The sequence below is a fragment of the Stegodyphus dumicola genome, chromosome 7, assembly GCF_044657685.1.
Source record: "Stegodyphus dumicola isolate Sdum_Otavi_A_Nest chromosome 7, ASM4465768v1".
Classification (NCBI taxonomy): Eukaryota; Metazoa; Arthropoda; class Arachnida; order Araneae; family Eresidae; genus Stegodyphus; species Stegodyphus dumicola.
In genome coordinates, this window is record NC_140774.1 from 181,630,537 (window position 1) to 181,653,642 (window position 23,106).

The 23,106-nt window shown below is 35.1% G+C and overlaps 1 protein-coding gene across 2 annotated transcripts in view; it reads left to right on the top strand.

The window, feature by feature from the left end:
- Positions 1-23,106, top strand: part of SamDC (S-adenosylmethionine decarboxylase) — a 79,920-nt gene that overhangs the window by 15,700 nt on the left and 41,114 nt on the right. Inside the window, exon 1 of one of the 2 annotated variants that reach the window (XM_085821144.1) lies at positions 11,737-12,003. The exons of the other annotated variant lie outside the window; for it this stretch is intronic. The gene's annotated coding sequence lies outside the window, so the exon portion shown is untranslated. Of the gene's footprint in view, positions 1-11,736; positions 12,004-23,106 lie in introns of those variants that run through there. 2 annotated transcript variants of the gene reach the window in all.

Genomic DNA, 23,106 nt, shown 5'->3' on the forward strand with positions numbered 1-23,106 from the left:
TTTCAATGAAATCCTGATAATCTGAATAGTTAAAGGGAGGACACAATTAGATTATTAAATTATTTGGATTGTCAAAGATTCAGTAGAAATAATAATAGTAACTAAAAATTTTTAAAAAGCTAATTTATTGTGTCTATAACGCTTTAAAACGGGGGCGTTGGAAGATATAAAAATGGTAATAATAATAACAATGATAATAATATGCATATGCGGTTTCGCGTATCTTCTACACAACTCGCCCTTTAAAACTCTCCATGTTAACCCGCGAGCACATGCGGCGGGTATGTCATACCCATGTGCATTTTTCTTTTTGTATATTTCTTTTCTCGCCCATTCTTTCATAAAAGGACGAAACTTGGTGTAGCTGAGTTCAAGGTCACATACTTTCCTGAGGTGGCGAGTGCAATGGTTCTTTAGGACCAGTATTGTTCCGGCATGTCATACCCGCGCGTGTACTGGCGTTTCTCAGTGAGTCACTTCGCACTTCTCGTTTTCAAGCTTTTAGTATAAGTTTTTCTTGAGTTGTAAGCGTGGCATCGTATATTCCTTACGATGACAAGATTGAGAAATCTCCTTGAAACAGTTTCTTCTGATGAGGATTCATTTAGTGAAGAAGAGGAAGATGTTGACGACGAAGAATATAATTAGTAATCATGATTCATCCATATAGAGTAGTGATTCAGATACAGAAACAGAAAATGAACCTCTGGAATGTAGCAATGAGTTTTATGTTGGAAAAAATGGAGTCAAATGGAACAAAAATGAATTCCGGACTAATGTTAAAATTGGCACTAAAAATATTATAACTAAGCTCCCTGGAAATACAAAATATTCTAAAGACGTCTCAACACCTCTAGAGTCCTTGCCATTGCTTATCAATGAAGATATGTTAAAACATGTAGTTGATAATACAAATATTTATATTGATTCAATACGAGAAAATTTGACTCGTGAATGGGATGAGTACTTTTACCAATGCCTTAGGGATGCAGCTAATAGAAAATGTTCGAAATGAACGACGACGAGCATCTGTAGTTCCTGATTCTGGACGAACACTGACCACCGATGAACATGTTAACAAAGGACCGCCCTCCAAAAACCTAATATGACTTACAACAGGTGTAAAGAGTGCTCCAAGAAAAAAAGATAGAAAGACTAGATTCATTTGTGAAAATTGTAGCAAAAGTATATGTATGGAACATATGACCTCATTTTGAAAACAATGTTAAAAAAATTGTAAATAATTTTTCCTCTCCTTATTGTTTCCTATTTTGTCTAAAATGAAGCATTAACTTGGTTTTACATTTTAATTTCTTTTAAAAAACCGATTAATTTTTTCGGCAAATTTTTAATTACAATTTTTTAATTCGGGTATGACATACCCGGCATGTGTTCTCGTGTTCGTCGGATCGGTGCGTGTGCTCGCGGGTTAAGCAGGAGTAGTGGCTTTGTAAAGCTTCCAAAGGTTATTCAGCTACACCGCACCCCTCGGAGGGCCCAGACCCAGAGGCGAGATTTCAAAAAGAATTATTTTTATCAGTAAGATAAGATGTTGATAAAACTTATAACAATTATTAGTAGCTATTGAGAAAATATATACCTATGGTGGACCGCAACCTGCTCTGTCTTTGACAGGATCTCACTTATTATATTATGCTTCTACTTGTGTGATGAAGTGTTCACTGTTTATTTTAGCCATTATTGATGTAATTCTCTTGACCGTATAATAAACTGTGAAGAACGTTGTGAGAGAAAGATTACGCTGTTTGGATGCAGCGGTGACCCATAAATTTAGGAAAAAATTAAATCGTATGCACATGACGTCCTGTGGACGAAAATAGTTCGTATTGAGCATTTTTTTACATTTTTTGCCTCCATAATTTGAATTGCTTTGTGCTAGCAAATTAAATTCCTTATTATACGGTGCCGGAAATGGCTTAATGTAGACATCCCTGCTGTGATTTTGAGAATTTATACATTTTTCTTCCGCTCAAAGAAATTTTCCACTGCCTTCCAAATTTACTAAATGTAAGATCTATTCCCTCTGGATTTACCAGTATGGCAACTGTAAAAAATTAACTTTTCCCAGTTGTATATTGGAACATTAAATGGAAAGATTATCTTCTTTGTACAATTTTTCACAGCTACTTGCTGTTTCAAGATTCTATCTTTCTGTAAATTAATAGAATTTCAATGAAGGTCAACTGTTCCATATAGATTTGAAAGCTTTACTTATTTACAAGAGAATTCAACTTTTTACAAGCAGCTATCGCTCCCACTTTGCAAAAGTTTTCTTATACCTACAGCTACATAGATGGCATTACTTGAGTAAACAATTTTGGGTTAACCTTTTGAAGACGGGATGGCCATTATAGTGGCCATAGAGTCCTCTCTTTGAAAAGACGGGGTTGTCCACTTTAGTGGCCATGTCTTTTTCCCCCATTTTCCAGGCTGAAAAGTGGGATGAAATGTCAAAGTTGACGTCCCTGGGGTTTTAACCACTTATCTCTTTCAAAGGTCTTCCTTTTGCAACATAGATGCTCCCCTCTGAGAATCCATTAAACTACAAACAAGAATCTTTGTTGCAAATAGGAAGGGGGAAAGCATTCGGTTCAAGATTTCGCTTCTTTTGGTAGCTTTTACTGCTACCAAAGCCTCGGCTTCAAAAGGTTAATTGAAACTAGCCAAATTCATACTAATTTCCTCAATAAAACTAAATCAATTCTAGGAAATAATGATTTTCTAGATTTAAAGATACGTATTACAGGCATATGTCACTTCTGGTATATGGCACGATATAGCGTTCTAGTTCGATTCTAAATGAAGTCCATTCTGCATCTGAATAATAACTCACAAACTGGCATCAGGGCGTCTTTTGTCGCATCTCTCTGCCTGTGTAAAATTTCATTTCTCATTCTAACAGTATTCGACCCGAAAGGACGTAGTGAAGTTTTTCCCAATTCTAATTAAAGTGGAAAAAGATGCGGGATGGTCTTTTACCTAGGTGCACCTACGCACCTAACTGCCACTACTATGCAGTTACAGAATTTCCCCTAATTTCCAAAATAATCTGGGTGTCTTATCGTCGTTAGCAAAATCTCTGAACGTTCGGAAATTTTAGATGGCTAGTTGCTGATTTTTCCCCATGAGCCATTTTTCTTATTATTTGTCTCTGCTTGTAACGTCTGGTTATGTCTTCCTCTGCTGATATTCTTTTAAGCATTTTCGCTGGTAACGTTAGCAGCCAGCGTGTAAAAAGGATCTGCAAATGTTCTGGTGTAAAAGGATCATATCAACAGCTCCTTCTCCACCTGTTTAAAAGAAGGTGTTGATCAGATTCAGTATATTTATCGTAAAGGTAGATACACGGCTTAGAATCCACCATTGCTTCAATGAGTATGGTTTCCAGTTCTTGGAAGTGTACCAATTGTTTACCCAAAATTATTTTAGGCACGATTTTCTGGAACTCACATTTCGCTCCCAAAAGCCACCCGACTAAGTGGCTCTTTCAAACTTCCAAGAGATCCCTATTTTCCCAAAATATTCTTGCACTGTTTGATCTTTTATGGTGTTAAATAATTTCTCAGTTTCTCAATAGCCTTCTGGGTTTCTTTAAACCTTTCGGCATTGTCTGTGCCAATGGCGACCTAACGACTTTAATTGGGGGGAGGAGGTGTAGTCACCGTCATAATGTGAAAACTACCGTTGTGCTAGTTTTCTAAATGATGATTTTGAAATTTAAAATTAGAATTTAATCTAAAAATCATGTATCTGCAATAAAAAAAATTACGGTCCAGGGGCAAAGTTAGCCGTAAAACCCCACCATACGATCACTTTTTCAACATGCAAGGGCTCTTGTATAGCGTGAGGGTTTTCTCCTGCCAATTCGACAGTTGTGGGTGTTAACTTGTCCATTGAGGCAAAAGTGGACTTCGTCATTTCACAGAGTGTTCCACGCGTCAACCGCCGTTCGAGCTCTTGCTCGAACTGAAGTGAACTGAAGTGCAAAAGTTTTACGAACCTCTGAGTCCCTGTTCTGCAATAGCTGCACAAGCTTGATTCTGGAGAGATAAAAATTCAAAACTCTCCTTAAGATTTTTTCGTACAGTGGAATGCGGCATATCCAATACGCGGGAAACAACTGGAACGCTCACAATGCCATGCAACGAGTTACTGCTGGCATTAACGAATATTAATAATGCGAATTATATCAAAAATAAAAAGTGTAAAAAAATTAATTGATTTCTTTAACAATTTAGAGGAAATCGGAAACTGACCTCTAGATGTTTTCCAAATTTTTAGTTTGTGAACTGAAAGTCGGTAATCTTTGTCTTTAGATTCATTTCTGCAGTCAATTAATTACACGAGTTCTAATTGTTTTGGGGAAATTAATTTTGTCAGATTATTTATAAATTATATCTATAATTACACCACCATTTATAAATTATATCTATATAATTAGCTGTTGATTCATAACTATCCAAATTGTGTTTATTACCTAGTTCTGTTAAGGCTGTGATTACCCAGTTATTAAACACTTGTAAAACTAATTTAACATTCTGCCTTTCAAGATTTGAAGGCCATAAAGCTTTAAGAGTTAAACCATACCCATATTTAATTAAACTATCAAATTCAAGATCATGTAGTTTTCTTATAGTATTAAATGAGGCTGCATTAAATTCTTCACTGCCAACAGCGTTAAATTTAGGAAAATACATAAGCAAACCATCATTTTTTTGGCCAATCCAATTGTTACGAATACATTTTAACAAATGAACAGGATCAATGACAAAAATGGGGTCTGTGTGGTTCATATGGATTTTGGTACACAATTTTAATTTCATGCTTCTCACTAAAGAAGGACATGGCTTTCCTGTTAATGCTATTATTATCACTAACCACACAAACTACCTTAAGACCTATCTTTTCAAGACCTACAACTACATCTCTTAAAATTTCAAACAATTTTTCTGCACTAAATGATTTTATTGGCAGGATGTGAGCAACATCTTTGTAAGATGATAATAAGCTTCTAATCATAAATGTATATGCTGAAGAGGCAGCAAATGCACTGTCATATGCAGAACCAATAATATTGCCACCTTTAAAATCATAAAAAGGTTTTAGATGAATTTCATCCATCATAAATATTACATTGTGCTCACATTCTTTTAAAGTTTTAAATTTTTGTTTAATATACCTTAAGAAATTAGAGTGCTGCTGCTCTGCAGACACACTGACATTTAGATTAGAACATATGTTTCGTAGAGTAACAGTGTGAGGCATGATCAGATTTCCAGAATTTTGCATAAATTTATAGGCGTGGGGTGAAATCGAATTTAAAATACAGGCAAAAATTAAGAAATGGGGGGAATATCTTAAACGTTGTTTTGGAAGGCACAGCAAATTCAGTTGCTCTTTTAAAGATGTTAAAACACATTTTTTATCATCTGAAACAATGTCATCCAGTTTATCTATAAATATATTAATAAAATTAATTATATTTACAATACTTTCTGCAGCTCCTGCTTCTAGAAGTTCAAGTGCATTTAAAATATTATCAATTTCATAAATACTTTTAACGTGCATGGGTAACTTACTATCATTTAACACTTTTAGTTCTGCAGATTGGTGAAACGCTGATAACTGCATACTATTATTGATAGAAATACAGTATTTAAATACTGGAGAAGGACTTATTTCAAAAATTCCAATAACAATTGTATTTGATTTCATGACAACAGTAAATTTTTGAGTAAAATTGTTGTAATTTAAACAGTTCTGTAATTCACTGAATGTTGTAAACACTGATTTTGAATCCTCAGATTTCTTTTGACATAATGCTTTTGGAGATAGCCATTTGTAGTTGTCGGTTTTCACGGATTGTTTGTCGTTCTTTAACACTTTCTCTTATGGATACATTATCAGGTTCAATGTTTCTTCTAACCTTCTTCGGAAACATACAATGACCTGACTAGGAACAGAGAGCTTACTAAAGCTATGTTCACTAATTGTAGTAAGTAGACAGGATACAGACGAAGGGTATACAAAACCCTTTATTTTTCTTTATATACAATGACTTCCGTACTTCGGAATACAATGACCCTCCACTCGGGGTCTAACGTTAAAGATATCAAAATAAAACTAAACTCAAATTTAACTTTAGAATAACACACGTGGAAGATTGGCCTTATAATAACAGGAAGCGTATGTAGCACAGAGACTGTGAACACTACAATACGTTTAATTTATTAAGAGGATTAAAACCTCTGGCCTGGAAGGCAAATAGCAACTGCGTAACTTCTAAGGTAAGCGGCCTGCTTCGAACACACTGCTTCCTCTCTCTCGCTTGGCAAAAAGGCCACACTTAAATACTTGGCGTTCGCCAGACAAACTTTGCATAAAAACCTTCACGCTTATAATTCTGGCCGGAAGTAGAAAATAAGAAGTGATAGTAAAGATTTAAAATAAAATAAACGTTAGTAAAACTTAAGATCCTTACAACATCAGCGGATAAATATGATGGGGCACCAGGAAGTTTTGTTGGAACTGCATCTTTCCTTAGTCTGGGAATTTTTAATGGAGCTGGTAATGTTTCACCAGTTTCTTCAAGATACATATACGTCTCCTTTTCAATATCGCAAGGGCTAAAATGAAGTTCACACACCTGTAAAAAAGTAATTTTCACTTAATTTGTTATACATAAACATACAATTTACAAGATTGAAATCGGTTTAAAACCAATTCATAACCCTATTTTAAAACTTATAAAACTGAACTTACAGAATAATTTTCTTTTAATTTAGATGTTAATACTAATTCAATATCTGAATGTAACCTGTTATGCACAAAACAACCAGATACAATTACAGTTTTAAATCCAGAGAATCGGTTTTTTGCCCAAAGACAAATAGTTTTAGCAAAGAATTAAGGTGATAAAATATTTATGAATTCAAGAAGTGAGTTTATAATGCATCACAATTTCTCCTTTCGGAAGAAAAAAGAACCTCACCAAAATGAGAATCGAAGTACATTATAACACAATTTGCAATGTTTGCATAAACAAAAATAAAATACGTAATTTCTCTGATAAGTTAAAAATTTTGTTATTTTACATCGTGCTTTGGCTACATATTATGATTTATACATCATGTAATACAACCAATAGTACGATACCCCTTTAGAAATACCTTAAAATTTTTAAAAATATGCAAGAAAATCGTGTAATATAAGAAATTTAAGCAAATAATGTGACAAAAGTAGTTATTACAGTAGCATATAATTTTACAAAAGAATAGCGTTATCTTTATGTAAGTAAGTACTATTAAAAATATTAACATTAGTAATAATAAATATAAATTAACTTACCTTAGAATTTTTAGTTGGCTCGAAATTGTCCCGTTTTATTGAATAAATCCATTTCTTCTTCAATTCAGGATCTCTTGGGAAGGAAAATACGTGGACACGAGGTCCAGCATTATAGTTTCCTTTACATAGGGGTACACAACATTTAAACACCATAGTGAAATAATATAAGTGCCTTAAAACATAATACTACTATAAGAATAATTGACGACGATTTTAAAACACGTGCAAGTGCAACGGTTATGCCACACACATCGACGAATTCACACCTGCAGCTTCGTTCATTGCTAAGCCTAAGTGTGATGACTCATAGCTTCATTCTCACCAAGGCCAACTTATACTCAAGGCCTGCCAGACTGAACGAAATTCCGGTTCCCAGTTTTCAGTGGTTTTCGCGAAATTCATCACTAGGTGGCGCTCGCATTCTGCTACAATTTTGCTATAAACTCACTATTTGTAGCGTAGCTCGTTATTAACAAAAAGTGTATTTTCTGTCTAGCTGCTTTATATTTAAGGACTATACTTAACAAGCTTAGTGTTTTTGCGTAACTTTATATGCATATAGGTTTAAAATTGTGTATAAAGCTCATTGAACTCAGTTCTGAAATTCCTCATTCTGCTTATTTAATTCTGAAATCTTTGTGCATGTAATGCTGTTATTTTCAAAATTTTGTTTGTAACTTTCTTCTGATTAATCTGGAATGGGAATGGTACACATGGATTTATGTCAGGTAGTTACATGTAGGTAATGTATCAAGATGGCACTCATGTATATGTGTGCTTAATAGTGATAATATTGTTTTGTGAAATTCAGTAATTTTATTTCATGTATACATTATTCTTGATAATGAATTATATCAGTATCTCACGCTGCCAGCCATAAAATTTTGTACACATGTCATTCTGATAAATGTTGTATGTGTGTAAAAATGTCTACCTGCTGTATATTTAAGTGATGCATTTAATAAGCTTGTTTTTTTGCCTAACTTTAAATGCATATATATCTAAAATTGTGTATATACCTCATTCTACTTAGCATTGTGGGCATGTGTGATGGATATATTATTTATATTCAGCCATTGCTAGTTTTCAAATTTTATCCTTGATATACAGAACTGAACGTTTTCTCAATCATATATTGTAATTATGAGAGTTATTTTTTTGTGTGCTGTTAAAATATATTTTATGATGTCTGTGTCTCTTTTATTTATAACAAACAGATTGATTTGATCAATAGCTTTATCAAAAATTTCATTATTTTCATTTGAAAAATTGAAGTTTCTCTAAAACACTGAAAATGTAAATTGCTGCAATGCACTTAATTCAATTACTAGTTTCTTAATGTTAACATCAATGAAATTTAGAACACAAATGAAAGTGAAGAGAAACACACCTGTGTAATATTAAAATTAGTCAAAAAAGCAACTTTGGGTTTGAGTTTCATTCAAAATCTATGCCACAGTAAGACATTTTTTTGGGGGGGGCTAATACTTTTAGAATGTCTGCAATGCAAATACTGCACAGAGATCAAAATCTTCATTGTTTAAGATTTTCTAAAAACAGTTATTTAATAATTTAAAAAAATTCTTCAGTATGTAAAATTTAATCTCTTTAAGTAATATTTTTACTTTAATATTTTAATTTATTAATCTCTTTAATATTTTTACTCCAAAATATGTTAATTACATCTTTCATAGGGGATACTAAATTACTTTTTGGCCCAGTACAGCCGATAGAAATATTTTGAAAATTTTTCACTGAAATAGTACATGATCTGAAGCTATCTGTTAACTTCTTACTATATAAATAATTAAAAAATAAGGTGTATACTCTGAATTACCTTTAAATTAGAGTAAATAGTTGTAATGCGTACAATTCAGAATAGCGCATGTCTAGATGAAAGCAGGAATTAAAATCGAGATCAAATAGCTGGTGTTTATGTGTGAAAAAAAAAAAGGTGAGATAGCTTAAAATTCCATTTTTTCATTCTAATTAAAATATGTTTACTAATAAGAAATCAACAATATCTCACTACTATAGATTAATATTTTTTAAACTTTGCATATAACAAGACAGAATTCGTTTTTGGTACTTTTCCGAATTTTGTAAACATCGCAAAGTGTAGCAGAATTGTAGCGCCATCTTGCGGTCAGTAAGAATATCACGCAGGCAACCGAAAACACAAAAGAATATTTTCACACTGGCAGGCCTTGAGTATAAGTTGGCCTTGTTCTCACACCAGTATTCCGGCTTTGTAGTCTAGGTGGCGTTGCTTTGGCTCACCTCGTGAAACAAGATGGCGAGGAGGCCGCTGAAAACCTTCAACATCTATTTTTCTAATTTTTTTTAATCCTAGGAGATTCATTATTTTCTCTGCTGTTAATCGATAATTTTTGAATTTTTTTAGTGCTAGCAATTAGTTTTTCCGAATGTAATTTTCCGGGCTTTAGAATTTGCTTAGAATTTTGGGTTTTGGCCGAAATAGGTTTTTGAACATTATTTTCTTTAACAGAGGCATCGCTAATTTCCTTAGCCGAATTTAACAATTTTTGGATACACTCATCCTCAGTAGGTGGAATGGCAAAGAGAGGCAAATTTAGACGCTTAGCAAGAATAGTCAGAGATAAAAGCGTTACCTGTGATTCCTGTTTGACGCACTTCATGTCGAAGCTAGCAAGTGGCGTGGTCCTCCTGGCGCGGCTCAAATTCTGCTCCAGGTCCGTAAATCGGGCTTTGAGGAGATAAAGTTGCTTTATCTGCATTAGAATATCATCTGGGTTCAGATCTGGATCCGAATGGCTGGAATTAGTAGAAGAGACAGGGACCGCCGAGTCCGAAGACATCGAAGTATCCATGACGGTAGCGTCGGGTGGGTTGCCAGCCATTACTTGCGGCTTCGCGTCGTTCGCTGTGGTTGGTGCGGAGCTCATGACAAACACGTCTTACCCCCCACCACCACCATCGTGGTCACCCTGCGAAATCTCTATATTTCAATCGTGCATTTTTTACAAAGTTTTCAAGATTTATTTATTTAATGTTCGAATTTGCATTATTTTCATTATCATTAAAATCGAAAATGAATAATGCACTAGAAAATCTATAAATGGAGCAATATAATTTACAAAGTGATATAAATCTTATTTGAAGATACAGATTTCATTAACTTTTATTCATATTTCTATCATTGCATCTTTCTGCAATAAAAATAATCACTTTGTTTGGGAACACATTTATAAGTGAACAGCTTTCTTTCCAGTTAAATTTGAACAAGAAAGGGATCCATTTGACCTATGAGTATCTACAATCTGTGATAAAGATAATGTCTAGTAATTTATCTTCAAAGTTACAAACTTTATCAGAAACTAAAGGACATCAAGTGTTAAGCTGTAGTAAAGAATAAAGAAGTTTATAATTATTTATATACAAAGCTATGTATTTTTATCTATGCGTTGAAGAAAAATTTAATAAGAGGAAACAAATATTATTATTATTATATAAATAGTAGTAAATAATATAATAATAATTATTAATATAATTACTATTATATTAATTACTACTATTTATTCTCAAGCTATATTCCACTTGGTAAATTTTCTCAAGTTCAGAAAGTTTTCAGGATTTGTTTATTTTTAATCAACTGAAGTAAGTTATTTAATAATTAACTAAACCTGTTAGAAATATCTTAAATAAATGTCTAAAAATTTAACATCTAGTTATCAGTATATATTTAAATAACAAACTAACAAAAATGTCTTGCTGATACCAAACTTTACCGATAGGAAAGTTAATTTCTACCAGAAAAGTTATAGATTCCCAAGATTTCCGATATAAAATAATTTTTTTTTTTACTTTGCGGTATTATAATTACTGTTAAGTATGTTTTAATAACTATTCAGAAAGCAAAATCTAAAATTTATTTAAATATTTTTTATTTTGTTAAAAAAGATTTTAGTCCACCAGCTGCTTATAGATCTTGCATGCGGTGCGCATGCAGTTTGAGTTTGTGGCCGCTATTCTAATCCATTCCTCTCTTCGGTTAATGAAAACGTGAGATCCAAAGGAATACTTTCTTAATTTACTCTTTAGATTAAAAATTTACGGAAAGTTAGTTGTGTATTTTTGGAACCGTAAGTACCCATATCACACGGCGTTTGTTTCACACGAACAACTGTTTCGGACAATTTTTCTGCCTGGTTTATTACTATTGAAAGAAAGACGCGCGACTTTTTCCTTCATTTCCAAAAAAATTGCAGGTTGTTCGTTTTCAACCAATCAGCTATCAGCTTCGAATGCTATCAGCTTTTTCGTAATGGGGAACCCCAGAGCGATCTGTGGTGATTGGGATTCCGAGGATGGACAGCGAGGGTGACGGTCGCTCGTGTAACGAGCTCCCGCCAACGCAGGGTAATTCTCAGAGTTTTTGTGATAGTAATAATATTACTGACCAGGAAATGAATGAAGTAAGGGATCAGGCTCCCTCTGTGCAATCGGCGTCGCCAGATGACGAGCGCATGAACCTCGTAATACAGTTCTACGACCTGAAGCAGCAGTTTGAAGCTATCCAGAGACAGAAGAGCTTCATGAAGCGGACTCCTTCTCCGTTGGACACTAATGGATATGACCAGCTCGACCGGGCGGGTAAGTCACTTTTTCACAAGATTAATGACATTGCTAACGCTCTAGATGTTCCAATTTTTCATCTTCCCTCAACCAGAGAGGAATTTTTAAATATATTGGAGAGCGAGCGCTTAGCCAAGATGGCCGCCGCTCAATCCGCAGAAGATCCTTGCAAGCACACAAGCGTCTAGCCCCTCAGATACTAGTTTCCTCCCGATTCCTCCCTGATCATTTGCGCAGATTCACGCGCAGCTTGTTTACTCCAAGGAGCTCGGCGTGGTCAAAGCCGATTTTTTTTAAAATGCCGTGTGTTTGAAACGTTACGAACTGGGTGCGCATTACTGAGTGTAAATTAATTTCTTTAGTTAGTTTTTATGAAATAGTTTTCTTTTTAATTGGTATACATATTTATTTGTTCAGATGTTTTATTATAAATCTTTACATAAAGGAAGAATTCATGATTTATTCACCTACAGCCCAAAGCTATTAGAGATACAGATATCAAAACTTAGGAGCTTATTCCTTTTGTACCGAAGATGTCATTAAGAAGCGATTTTTTAAGATTCGGTGGGCAAAACGTGTTTTTATGCTTTTTCATGTAAGGAAGAAACATGTACATAAGGTTATTGCTTTAAAATGTATGGAATATGAATACCTAAAAACCAATTTCAAACGTTTTCAAAATTCGGCCCCGAAGGGGGGGGAAACGTGTTCTTCACATATTCCTTCACACATCAGATATCCATAAGACAAACTTATGAATTATTGCTGTAAAATGTAAGGAATACGAATAAATGCTGACATCAACATGTGTGGGGAGGGGGACTGATTGGCATAAAATACAAGTTTATATAATGTACAAGTAAGCCTTATTAAAGGTACACACCAGGTATATAAAGCTAGTTAGTATAAAAAAAACTTAAGGTTTCTATTATTTAATGTTATTAAAAATTAAAACCCCAAAATAAAAATGTAGCAGCATGTGGCAATTCAAAAAACTGTGATGAGATTGTTACAATGTTCAGTTAATTTTAAACAATTCTACACATAATAAAATGGCCAGTGCACAACATGTGAATGAACATGGGGTTGAATAATTAGAAAATAAAAAACTTGACAAATATGAAATAGTAGAAAATATTGCTTACTGTTCAAATTTGGGATTGACTCAGTTTCTCCAAAATATATTTATCTACATTAAAACGTTTGGTAATAATCTATTGACTGAATAGTATAAAAGTCAATGAATGATTGATTATATGGAAAATATTTGGTATTGTTGAACTTGGGGGGGGGAAGGAAGACAGTAATGCAAGGAGGATGAACAAAAATAGACTTACTCATTAATCACAGAATACATCAGCCTATCACGAGGACATGAGATAAAGGTTCAAAACCCTGTTCTGACCTTCTACATCTGTTCCTGATCATTTTAAGGATCAGAGTTGGAATTATCTTATTATTAAAGAGAAGTTCTGAAGAATGAGAGTGTATTATATAAATAAGAAAAAAATATCATCTGACACATATAAAACACATACAGGCATTCATTATTTGATGTTCAGATTTTGAGCATGAAGGTGCATTTTCCCCTCGCTCCCTATTTTAACTTCTCTAATTTTTCTTGTCCTTTATGCTTGATCAGATAGCCTGGCTCAGTAAAAGTAGGCGGCCAGTGCAACATTGATTAAAAATACAGTTATAACCACGTGCAGTGCTGATAAGGACCACGTGTTTCTGAGACTCCTTCTCCTTTATTTTCTTCTTTCTAGGTATTTCTTTCTCCTGATGATGAGAGACCTTTAGCTGCCCTCGAAATCAATTGTTTCACTATACTTACGCTAAATACAAGGTTGTTTTTACGATTTTCATTCACTTACAGGCAGCTGAAAGATGATATTTTAGATCATAAAAATGGACAAAAGGAATTGTGAATAGGTACTAATGACTATTGTTAAAATACAGTGGCTCCCAAAAGTGTTAGTACACTTATGATTTTCATTGAAATAGGACTCTATCCATTAATCAAAAGTAAACTTTCTGAATGAGACTCACAATGTTCAAGATTTATAATCTATTTGTAACAAAATTACATGAAATATTTTTTAAATATAGCAAAAATTCATTTTTAAGAAATTAATAATCAAAAAATGACAAACATCTCACAAAAGTCTTTGTACACTTAAAAAAAAATCTTGACATATTAGTAAATGTTTTCATTTTTCGTTAAATTAATATTAGTAGGATATCCTTTAGCATCCACAACAGCTTTCAAACACCTGGGAATAGATTTTACTAATTTTTTTTTAGGGGGGGGGTAATTTCTGTATCAATGTTCACCCATTCTTTCCATCATGGCTGTTTTGAGTTCGCTTTTCATTTTGATGTTGTGATTTCGTATTCTAACCTCCAGCTCTTTCCAAATGTGTTCTATGGGGTTTAAATCTGTCAACTGAGGTGGTGTTTTCAAAACCTGTGGACAATTATAGAGACACTACTGGCAAACGTTGAGAGCCGTATACTTAGGATCGTTATCATGATTAAAAATAAAGTTGTTTCCAATACCCAAATTTTGGGCTGATAATTTTAAATTGTCTCTTAAATATTTAAATAAAAAGAATGATTCATTATGCCATCAATAAATACCAAATTACCTAGTCCTGATGCTGTCATGCCCCCCCCCCCCACAAGAACACCTCCACCGCCATGCTTAACTGTTCCAACTAAGTTCTTAGAATGAAGTTCCTCATTTTTTCTTCTCCATACAGTTATTCGACCATCGGAACCAAAAATGTTAAATTTGCTTTCGTCAGCAAATAGGACATTATTCCAGTACGTTTCGGGTGTATTTATCATTGATTCTTGCGAATGCTTTCTGTTTGCCTAAGCTTTCTGTTTTTCTCACTAACAAAATTATTTTTACGGGTAGAACGCCCATGTAATCCAGTTTCTCTGAGAACTCGTTGAATAGTTTCAGGTGAAATCATTAAATTCTTCAGAAACTTTTACAGAACTCAAACGCGGGTTTTTTACAAATTTTCTAAGAATAAATCCCTCATCACGTTTAGTTAACTTTCTCGGTCGACTTTTTCTTACCTTGCTTTCAGTCCAATTTTCTTCTTTAAAGCGTTTTATCACATACTGCACTGTAGAATGGGGTAAATTAACTAATTTATTGATATTGCAAATTTATTTAATATTATGATATTGATATTGCAAATTTATTTATGATCAATTTTCGAATGCTGTAATTTCTTTATGACTGCGACCTATTTTTCAATAATAAATAGAATATTATGAAGTAAACAGTAAACAATTTTTTAAATTCCACCAGAATGTAAAAATTAAAAAAAAGCAATTGATTATTCTAATTTTGATTTTATGCAAAAATATTTCAGTGTACGAAGACTTTTGTGAGATTGTTTATCATTTTCTTATTATTAATTTCTTAAAAATAAAGTTTTGCTATATTTTAAAAATATTTCATGTAATTTTGTTACGAAGATATTATAGATCTTATTATTAAAATCTCATTCAGAAAGTTTACTTTAAATTAATGGATAGAACCCTATTTCAATGAAAATCATAAGTATACGAAAACTTTTGGGAGCCACTGTATATATTTTTCACTAGATGTGTTAAGTTTCTTCAGTGAAATTATGTGTAAAATTTTTGTGATCCAAAATAATTTTTAGAACTGTATTTTTGTCTTCATTCTGTGAAATTACTGTAGAAGTTTTTGTCAATTAATTTTTCGTTTTGTATTTGAGAATCTTTTGGGTATTATATTTTTATTAGGTGGAATATCTTTATTAGCAGTTTGGGAAATGTATTTCTTGCGCATTTAACATATCAGCAGCTTCTAGTTGTAGTGGTGCTTATTTTAGAATCTTGTTTAACACATCACATTGTTTGTCATATTTTAATGAATCTACTAATTCTAAACATGTTTGTTATAGTTCATTCGGCTAATCTTTGGAATATGGTAACAGGTAGTTTGGCGACATTTTGGTAAGGCGATAAAAGTTACTAGCTAAGACTTTAGCAGTGTACATGGATAAAGTCAAGAGTGTGCGCAATGCCATTTTTGTGCAATTCTGGGATTTTTTTTAAAGTGAAAATAGGTTGACATGTACATGGATGATACCGTGTATGTGCAGTTCTTAAAAACGCGGCAAGCAGCGGGCGATTCTGCACTTTCTCTTAATTTCGCACCTAATCTTCGTCATGATTAAACATTTTTGTTCCACAAAAGTTCTAGTATAAGCGTAATTCGGCTAGCAGATTGTTGGAAAAAATGTTAAGTAAAAAAAAGCCTTTACTTCGTGAAAACAAAATGGCGTCCAAAACAAAACTAGCAGGTTGCTGTAGCAGAGTTGGTCGCCAAATTTTCGCCAAGTTACCATAATCCAAAGATTAACCGTTCATTTTTTCTGTGTTCCACATCACATTGTTTGTCAGATTTTAATGAATCTACTAATTCTAAATATGTTAGTTCATTCTTTCTGTGTTCCAGTGAGAGGGTCTGCAATTTTTTTTTTTTTGTTTTTTTTTTGGCTACTTAATTCAGAATTCATTTTCATCATCTATACTAAGTGGATAATTTATTATGCATTGTAGTTGTAGTATAAGTAGTAATATTTCTAGTGTGCTGATATAAGTAATGTATTTAATAAGTAGCAGTATTTCTAGTGTGCTTGCACATACTCCACCTAACATATAAGGTATTTCTCTCACCTTCTTGGTGTGGTGGTCTGCACACTGGGCGCATATTCCAAAAGTCTGCGGTTCAATTCCTAGCGAAGCCATTGCTAATTTTTCAATCTCTCTTGCTTCCAATGTAAAATTCTAATGTCTGTACAGTGGCGCTCGAACTAAAAGGGTGTTAGATGACTGTCCTCCACACCCAGGATTTAGTGATTAGGTCCCATAAAAACTCCAGTCGTCCTTTAAAAGGGGGAGATAAAATATTTCTCCCACCTTCTTGGCATGCCTTCATGGTGTGATGTGTATCCAGAGGTCCGCGGTTTGATTCCTGGCGAAAGCGTTGAATAGTTTTCATCTTGCTTGCTTCCACAAAAATACCTAATATATCTACAAACTGATGAATTAATCTACAACAGCTGCATACATATCAACGAATGCATATATTACACTCGGTGCACTGTATGTGACATGTACAAGTTTTGTTACTTTCATGTATAGTGTATATTTCTGTATTATGTGTTTATGAAACAGACCACCCATTCTCATTCTGTATTACTTATAAACATAGTGTTTCATTTGTTTTCTGTCTGATTCTTAAATACCAAATCTTACTTGTTAATTTACCTTTATTTGCTGTAATTAAGCGATTAATCATTTTATCTCTTACAAATTTCGTAATACCATATATAGTGTTATACAATCTCTTAAATTTTTTTGCAAATATATTTTAATGATCGGTGCATTCGTTCGATGTGCATGTTTGTGTTAACACCACTGTGAAGTCTATAACAGTATGGCCAGCTAGATGTATTTTGTAAATAATATGTTTCAAAGTAATTTGCAAATGCAATAGTGTCAGGATCTTAAGTAATTTTATTGCTGCTTCTGTCAGTATATGAAAAGTATGAATGTCTTGTTCTTCTAAGAGAGATCTAATAATTTTATATGTTTTCGCCTGTTTTCCAACACCATTGATTTTTTTAAAAATTGTTTCTCCAGGCTCTATCAATATGCCATGCACAAAAAAGACGTTTCTGTAGTAAACCCATTTCAGACTCCCAAGCATTAAAAAAAGATTCAGCCATATCAGACATAAATATTTGTGGTTGTATCTGCCCAACGTTTTCTTTAATACATGAAAAAAAAAAAAAATGTTAGCACTGGCTGATCACATCGATTAGAAATTAAAAATGCACACAGGAATCTTTGGTGTAAATCATCTATTGTAAGTAAAGTTATGAAATCTGTATGCATTCACCCCATGTGTACCATCAATACATATACAAGCCAGAACAAAATTTTTTCAGTATCTCTCTTTGTGCTTCTGTCATCATTATCAAAACAAAATCATTTCCTTTTAGAAATGAATATTGTGTACAATATTCACTCATGCTTTCTTGATCCCTGGGTTTTATAAAATGAAATACATGGATGTTCAGGATTTTGCATTTGAGGTACCCACGTATCTACACAAACCTAATCATTTTCATGTTTAACAAAATTAGAAGACAAATTGAAAGATTTTTACTGTTATGTAAATCTTGTTTTGCAAGTAAATGAACCCTCTGAAGCCCAGCATCTCATAGAGAATTTCTAATTTCATCTAAAATATTATCCAGAGAAATTTTTGCTGCTATCTTTGATGCAATATTTTTTATTTCATCTGTTGTTAAAAATAAGGGACCTAAATCATTCCAATGGCCAATATGTATTTTCTGATATGACACTACACATTTGTCATCTGTATGTTCTGTTACTTTTAATGCAGCTGGGCAATATGCATTTATTTTATTGCTATTAACGATTTTTAAGTGACGCAAACCTTTACTTTCTGATATAAAATTTCTTAAACAGTGGCATTACACCATGTATATTAAATATGCCTACTCCATAAGAAATTTTGTCTTCATATAATTTTCAATTTCTGCCTTCCATGCCAAAAAATCATTAAATGAATTAAATTCTAGCTCAGTATGATTCAAATCAACATCAGGAACATTATTGAAATGAAATATTATTTCTCGCTTTTCAAAATTAGCATAACATACAGGACACACATAATTACCTGTTAGAAGTATGAATTTTATTTTGATGATATTTACAATTTTTTATGTCATTAAATTTCAGATGGCAGTCCTCACATTTGTAGCTTGGTGATCGACCACTTTTTAAAGAATCATTAATGTAGTATTATTAGAGTGTAATGTGTTGGTATGCCGTTTCAAACTGCATTTATTTTGGTACGTTTTTAAGTAATCAGAGCATACAAAATTACTCTCAGCCACATTAAAATTATTTGCACAATCAACCATACTATTAGAACTCTCAGTTTTCAGAGACTCAATTAATGTAGTATTATTGTAATGAAATTTATACGCATCGCGTTTCAAATTGTATCTATAGTTGAAAGTTTTAAACAATCACGGCAAACAAAATCACTGAGCTATACTAAAATCATTTGCACAACGAACCATATCACTCACAACACAACCAGAATTATCATACTGAATTATCGCTCAAGGATCTTACTCCTTCCTAATTTTGATTCGATTTAGAATCAAAAATACCTTCTGAGGAAACAGAAGTACTTGGCCAGTAAATACGAGGCGCCTTCAGGGAAATGACGACATGCGCAATAATCTGCGCAGATGTTCAGGGAGGAACCAGGAGGAAACTAGCGTCTGAGGGGCTAGACGCTTGTTGCAAGCACGAGGCATCTATTCCAGTCCAGTCGACGTCATCGCGGAAGCGAAAGACGCAGACAATCGACTCAGACGGGTTTATCACCCCCGCGGCTCGAAAGTAAGGGAAGGCGCCTATTGTGGATCTTACAATAGATGATTTGGCTTTGAACGCTAAAGATACAAATAGTGCTATTCCAAATTCTAAATTGACAGCCACTGAAAAAAATGCTACTCCTAAAAAGGAGAGGAGTACTAACAAGTACGAGAAAATAAAAAACTCATTAATCAATGAGCATTCTAATGAAGCAGAAATTGTTACTGCAAATAATAGTGAGGGAGTTAACTCCGAGCAGGCACGGAACGTTCCCCCCCCCCACCGCAGTCTGAGATCCCGGCAATTCATTTCAAAAGCAGCAAAAACTGGAAGACGCAAGTGTCTTTCATGAGAGAAATTGCCCCAAACTTACGGAGCATCCTGACTGGACCTTATCTCAAAATTTTTGTTCAGACAGAGCTGGAGTTCAGGGAGGTTACCCGCTGGATGAAGCAAGCCGGCATCCAGTTCAAAACTTTTGACTTAAAGCAGGACCGGCCAGTCAAAATTGTTATCAGAGGCCTCCCTGTTGAAACTGAAATCGGGGATATCAAAGAGGAAGTTGAGGCGATGGGATTTAAAGTGCATCGCATCGTTCGGCTTACTCAGCCTGGCTCCAGACATCCAATGCCACTTGTATATTTACAAGTTATCCCTCACCCCTTCCTCGATCATCTGTTTGCCGCCACTGACATGTGGGGCACAGAGATCAGCATTGAGCGTTACCGCGGCCGCAAGGGCCCTACTCAGTGCTTTCGGTGCCAGGGCTTTTTCCATTCTTCGGAACTCTGCACCCTTCCAATCCGTTGTGTCAGATGCTCTGGACCCCATTGGGCACGTGAGTGTACCAAAGGATTAGATGTACCAGCCACTTGCTGCAACTGCGGTGGAGATCACCCAGCTTCGTACAAATCTTGTCCCCGATACCCAGGCAACAAACGGGCTCGCGGTAAAAATTCCGCGCCTAGGACTAGGGCAGCTGCTCAAACAGCCCCCCCCTCAGGGTTCTTCTAAGCCCCCAGCAAATGCTGAGACAAGACGTCCCATGCCTGCTCCCCCGAGCAACGTCAGTTCACCATCTTATGCACAGATGGTGAAGAACACCACTGAGCACGGATTCAAATCCACGAATCCAAGACTGCCGGTTGCAGAAGCCCCTGCAGCCCCAGCAGTGTCAGCCACAGCAGAGTGTAGCAATGATTCAGACGACGTCTTCTCATCTACACTAAAATGCTTAATTGAAATCTCCCGCGACCCAGCGGTAGACAAGCATATTCTGCTCCTTGCCTTCAAAAAAGCAATGCCTAAACTCAGGCAAGCAGATGCTTTAATGAGGGCATTTTATATTTATGAAAGCTATGTTGAGCTTTCAACCTAATTAGGCTTTTTTAGACCCATGTCTTCTGTTTTTCAGTGATGAACCTTTAACAACGGCATAAAATTCAATTGTATAAATAACAGTTCAAACACCATCAGAGAACTGACCATTTGCACATGGAACGCCAATGGTTTAACTCCAAAATTTCACGAAGTTCGTGATTTTGTAGTAGAGCACGATATTGACGTGTTTTTAGTCCAAGAGACTCACCTTACCCCAGGGAATACTCCCAAAATTGGGAATTATGACATTTATTGTACTGACAGGGTGTCACAGGGCAGAAATCCCTGTGGCGGCACTTGTATCTATGTGAAGCGTTCGTTAAAGCACCACATGATACCGCCCCCTGATTTAAATTTTTTGGAAGCGACAATCATCAAAATTTTCATTCAAAATTCCTCCCCGCTGACAATAGTCTCAGCCTATTTACCTCCACTGTCTACAGCACGTGGAAGGCCAGCTTTTCCTGTCAGTGATTTTGATAAAATTTTGAATATTTCAAATCACCTAATAATTGCTGGTGATCTAAATTCACGCCATACCGCATGGTTTTGTTCTAACAGGAACAGGTATGGTATTAGTCTAAATTCATGGTGCCAGAGTAACCATGTACAGATCATAGCTCCTACCCTCCCGACTTTTTACCCTCATAGAGGATCCCCTGCAGTTCTTGATCTGGCTGCCTTTTATAACATATTCTTTCGGCATGAGATAAAAGTGATTCAGGAATTGGACTCTGATCACTACCCCGTTTTGATATCCCTAGATATTCAAAATCGATACTCAAAATTAGAGGAGCAAGTCTCAACAAATTGGGACGACTTTAGATTTATTTTGGAAAAAACTTCACTCCCTCCCATCAAAATTTCCAGCAATTCGGACTTTGACAGGCATATCAAAAGTTTGGAGTCTTTACTGAAAGAAGCGACAGCTGCGGCTTCAAAGCCACGTAAACATCCAGGTGCTAGGCTCCCATCTGAGACTAAATTCAAAATTAAGCTGCGAAATTACTTGCGAAGAATTTGGCAAAGGTCACGAGATCCCAACATCCGTGCCCAATTTCGCAAGATACAGAACGAGATAAGGACCGAAACCCGCTTATTAAAACAAGCGGAGTGGAAAACATTCATTGAGTCCCTAACGACTGAAGACAAATCGATTTGGCGCGCAGCCGCCCGATTACGCAAACATAAAACACACATTCCGCCCCTTCAAACGACCGATGGCGCGCAGATGGCCTACACCGACTCAGAAAAGGCAAATGTCATAGCTGACAGCCTTGCAACTCAATTCACAACAAACCACGACTCCTACTGTAACCGTCCGGTTACACAGGGGCGCATACAAGCACGGGTTAAAGATTTTCTAACACAACCTACCACATCTGAACTCAGGCCGACGGACCCTTCTGAAGTCATGGTTTTCATTGACAAACTGAAACCTGACAAGGCACCTGGCATAGATTCTATTTCGAATCGCATGATCAAAAACTTCCCCCTATGTTTATCGTATGGATCACGGTCCTCATAAATTTAATGCTCAGGAGAAGCTATTTCCCCGACTGCTGGAAAATTGCAGCAGTCGTTCCCATTCCAAAACCGGGACAAAATTTAAACCTGCCCGTCAATTACAGACCCATCAGTCTGTTATCTTCTCTCTCTAAGATCTATGAATTTGTCTTACTTAATCGCCTGAATGAATTCTGTCGGGATCAAAATTTACTAATCCCGGAACAATTCGGCTTCCGACCTAAACACTCCACGGTACACCAGTTACTCCGTGTAGTGGAATTCATTCATGAAGGCTTTCGTAAGCGAGAGAGAACTGGAATTGTCTATCTAGACGTTGCCAAAGCCTTTGATAGGACTTGGCATGACGGGATTATTTACAAGCTCATGCGGCTTGGTTTTTCGGCTCATCTCATTAAAATTATTAACTCGTACTTGACCGGACGCAGTTTCCGCGTGCGAGTTAACCACGAATTCTCCTCTCCCCGCCCAATCTATGCTGGGGTGGCTCAAGGAAGTCTCCTCGCCCCCGCAATCTTTAACCTTTATGTAAATGATATTCCTAAGGCCCCAAATATCGATCTTGCATTATACGCAGACGATACAGCCATCATTTTTCAACACTCCAACACCCTCCAGGTAATCTCACAATTGCAGAGTTACCTTTCGACCTTAGAACTCTGGCTCGGTCTGTATAAAATCAAAATTAATGTCGCAAAATGTGCTGCCACCATGTTCATCCGAAGAAAGATC